The sequence below is a fragment of the Gracilinanus agilis genome, chromosome 1 (assembly GCF_016433145.1).
Source record: "Gracilinanus agilis isolate LMUSP501 chromosome 1, AgileGrace, whole genome shotgun sequence".
NCBI classification, from domain to species: domain Eukaryota; kingdom Metazoa; phylum Chordata; class Mammalia; order Didelphimorphia; family Didelphidae; genus Gracilinanus; species Gracilinanus agilis.
In genome coordinates, this window is record NC_058130.1 from 196910427 (window position 1) to 196914979 (window position 4553).

The 4553-nt window shown below is 42.0% G+C and overlaps 1 pseudogene; it reads left to right on the forward strand.

Annotated features, from left to right (window-relative positions):
* Positions 1 to 1549: 1549 nt before the first annotated feature.
* Positions 1550 to 3851, forward strand: LOC123249516 (annotated as a pseudogene).
* Positions 3852 to 4553: the final 702 nt, after the last annotated feature.

The window sequence follows — 4553 nt, forward strand, 5'->3', positions numbered from 1 at the left end:
CTTGGGATGCTAGAAAGGGGAAAAAAGCCTTCTAGAACGAGGAGATACCTCTTAGCCACAAGTACTCCCTACATGGATGCCTGATGTCAAGCATTTTTCTGATTTAAATTTGAGCCTACTCTCCCAAGTTAATCAGGGTGTGCAGAAATGAGAGTGCGTCCTATGGTTGCAATATTACTTTTGTTACTTTTGTCCATGTTACATGTTCTTAGGAAATATAATTTTGTCAAAGCTTTAATATCAACTGATTAAACAGTATCAAAGAAAGCACAATTGATGACACATCACAACTGACAGAATTAGATAACAGAACTCTTCAGAGTTACCCTTAAACATTGGTAGGGAGAATCAGTCAACTTGGGAACTCAGCTGCAAGTGCAAATGGTGATTTGGAATATACTTCCCCATGGATGATAGAGTTGTTGTCATAACAGGTGGTTTCATTTAGGTCATATATTAGGTCCTTCATGACAAGTGATATGCTCGAGAGGTTTTCCATCCAGCATTCTAATATTTGAATATCTAATTTTTGGTTAAGAAACAGAGAAACATTAGTTTTCCTCCTATTTTTAAGTAGACAGTATATTTTATGGTTAATTTCCAAAGCCACCAGGCTGTAGGTGATAATCTTGGCTTATTTGAATGATTAATTGAAAATGTTTTATTATACTTTTACCAATGCAAAGGCTTAGAATTGAGTGAATTTTTGAATCCTCAAAATACTGGCACCTATTTGATGAACTGTATCATTCTACAATAACTTATTCATGTTCATTTTTAAATTTTTGCTTTTAAACAGATGTATATTCTTGGACTTATTTGTGATACAATTTCAAACTACTTTTTTGAGATCTTCATCAACTTTAAAATCATGGAATAAGATTTTATTGTTGACTAGAAACCCTTGAGAATGAATGAACAATCCTGTATTAAGCACTTACTATGTGCAAAGCATAACTCTAAATATGGGAAGCAGAAAAGGAATCCTTTTTCTCAAGTTGCTCACATTTTAATAGTGACAATGTTTATGGAAGGTTTCAGCTGCAAGTCACATGGAAAGATTTAATACTCCTTATGGAGTAGTAGCAAATCTGATGTTAGTACAACTTGTTCAATGTCTCTGCCCTGTCTCCCCCTGATAAAACTATATCTATTCCTAATGTTGAAACAATGGACTGAGTCAAGGATTTTTGTTCAAGAACCTTCTTTCAGGCATTTTCAGTAGCTGTGGCTACTGATGAGGAAAAAGTTATAGAGCTTTCAGTATCCATATTGCATTTCGACAAGAGTTTCTTTACTGGATGATGGCTGAAGTGCCCAATTGGAAGTAAGATGCTTCTCAGGGAGAGGTTTGCAGGAGGGGCCAAGATTTCTATTCCTGGAACTCTTGAGCTTATTATGGGCCTTGACTTTCTTATTCATAAGTTGAGTGCAGATAATGATAGTGTATTAACTCTGCTGTCTCCTCTTTTTCTCTCAGGATATTTTATTACTTCTGATAAGCTGACTTTCCTGCCCATGTAAATGTCATTTGTTTGCAATTTGGAGAATGGGTTTATTCTTCATGGATATCACTGGACTTTGGGGGGTCCTCTATGAGGGTTCTGAGACTGTCCTGATGTAACATGAAGATCCTAGAGGGGAGTTGCTGCTGCCATCTCCTGCAGATATTTATACTTTTCTGTAGTTTTAACAGAGGTTTTCAGTGCTGACCCCATCTCTGGGGCTCATGTTTAGCTCAGAATTTATGGCACCAGGGTTTGTGCTAGTGCAGGATATACTGGACATTATCTATCAGCCCCTCAGTGTAAATGGCAAGAACATTAGCTGGCGGGGGGCTGGTCCTTTAAGGGGACTATTATTGCCTTTTATCCACATGGAGGCCCTGGATCTGCTTTCTGCCCTTATTTTGTGTGGGAGACAAGTGATTTGATTTGGGGGACTTATTTGCTGCCTGATTCCCTGGAGTGCTGGGTGGGACCCAGCTGGTTTCCCCCAAGCCAGGGGAGGCTATAAAATATAGTTCAGGCAAAGGTATAATCAGTGTTTCAACTATGGGTACAGACCTGTGGGACTAGGACAGGGAGCTCTACTCTACTCATTCACCTGCTTAGTGACATCTTCCCACCTGCTGATGACTTTAAGCTTCATGGTCCTTGGGTCACTCAGGATGGAGGATTATAGTCTGGGAATCTAGTGCTCCCAAGAAACTAAAGTTGGACTTGGAAGAAGCTGTGGTTCCACTCATATACAGGAAGAGGGATAGAAATGCCAACAGCGATGTCTGCTCCAAGAAGCTTGATGTTGGTCATTATTGTGAGTGGGCCCTTCATCAAGGATGAGACTCACAGATGAGTCCATGAACTGACTTTATTCATGGTACCCAAGAGGATGAGAGCCTCAGAAGTTTTCCCTATAGCTATTGCCTGATACTGCTGAGGGCTCTACTGCTTGCTCCTTGCTCTATTGCTGGCACCTGCACCACAATGACCTTCCTCCCATCTGTGCCTTGTAAGCCTTCTCTCTCTGTCAACATAGGAAGAACCTTGAAGTTTCTTTCTTCTTTTCTGAGGTACTAGCAACCTGTACTGCCCTGGCCCATCCTTGAGTACCTTCTCTCCAATCCCTAGGGCCTTTCGGCCCCCCAGCTATTCCCTCAACCCCACCTTGAGCCCCCTTTCCCCTTTAGGGTCCTACCTTTCCATACTCCTAGTTCTTGGTCCCCAGCCTCTGAACCATCTAAACCTCCCTGTCCCAGACTTGGTATTTGTGTCCTCTTGACTTTTCATTGATCCTGAAAACTATTGAGCAGCCCTAAGTGAGGATTCTGCCCCAGAACCTCCTGGGACATCCCCACTGTCCCAGCCCTGAGATGAGACCTTTGGAAGGAGATTTACTAGACCAGAATTTATCCATTATGAGAAAAAAAGAGATATCAGATGTGGAGATTCTCTGAAGAATGACTCAGATGACAGTGAAGAAATTATAGGGAGGGATATTTCCAGTTCCCCCTGTACCTCCCAAGGGTGGCACATCACCTTTGGCACCTCCCATTGTTACTACTGCTGCCTCTCCACTCCTGCCCCCCAAAAAGAGCCTGGGGAGTTGCCTCCTTCCCCTGGATTCCTCCCACCTCCACTGGGATCCATAGCCCTCCCACCACCCCAAATAGTGGTTGAAGGGATATCAGGTGGGGGAACCTTTTACTGGAAGAAGACCTAAAAGTAATCAACATCAACATCAGCAATCAGGAAGAGGAGGAAAAAGAGTAGGAAGAAAAAGAGGACTTCCCAGAGTATGAGGAGGAAGATGAGGAAGAATATTTAGAAGAGGAAGAAGAGTTTGAAGAGGAATTCAAGGAAGAAGAGGAAGGAGAGCTGGTGGAGGAGGAGGAGAAAGATGAAAATCTAGGGAAGGTAAAATGTGAACTAGCCAAGGGCATGGTAGAGGATAGGAGATCCATTACCCCAGATTCTTACACACACATCCTCCCTCAGAGACTCGCAGGAAAGAATCAGAGCCTGGCCTCCTAAAAGAAGTGGAAGAAACTAGTGCTGAGAATAAAAAAAAGGATGGAAGTCCCTTCCTCTGGCCCACAAGACTTCACCACCCTCCCTCCCCAAGGAGAAGGGAAAGGGAAATGGAGAGCAGTTTTATGAGAAGCAACTGCTGCTGAGTAGTTGGCTGGCAATGGGCTCCGTGCCTTGAATGGAGAGAGGACTGATAGGAGAAACAACCAAGAGTTGCCTTCCTCAACTGAGGCTGCTGATGCAACAGCATAGTCAAAAATAGCACCCAAAGAGAAGAAAGACTTGGATGACACAATATCTATGCTGGCCAATTTTGGCTGAGGGACTTAGAATTGAAGTAGAACAACTGGTCTTACAGGATCTGCTATTCCAAGACCTTTTGGGCTTATCTGTTCATTATTGGTAATTAGCAGCTGGTTGCTGATGGTGGGTTAACTTTTTACAGAGATTGTTTCCCTCAATGATGCCTGTAGAGGTCAGGATAGGAGAAGGGATGGATTGAGGACTGATCCTCTTTGGGCTTTGGGGTCCAGTGCCTTGAATGGTCTCCATCAATGTCTGAGTGGGAATATGTTATTATTTGGACTTGCTTGGAACATATCAACTCCTGCCTCTCCCTCAGGCTGACTTAATACTTCTGCAATCAACCTAAGGAGAGGAATGTCTTGCATACAGTGGTCCTTTCATTAATCCATTTTTAAATTTGCTCTTGGTCACAAAACAAACTCACAGACTTTCTAAACTTTAGTGGGAAAAAAGTTTGATAATTTTTCCTCCATACTTGCTATGTTTTTTTTGAAATGAATAATATGTTTATAAATGTGTTTTGTCAACACACAAACTCTTTGGAAATGTAAACTCTTAAGTCTAGGAAATGAATGAATTTTATAATTCACCTGTGTGACCCTGGGAAGTCACTTGACCCCCATTGCCTACCCTTACCACTCTTCCACCTATAAGTCAATACACAGAAGTTAAGGGTTTAAAAAAAATTATGTATTTATCAACAACAATGGGAAAAAG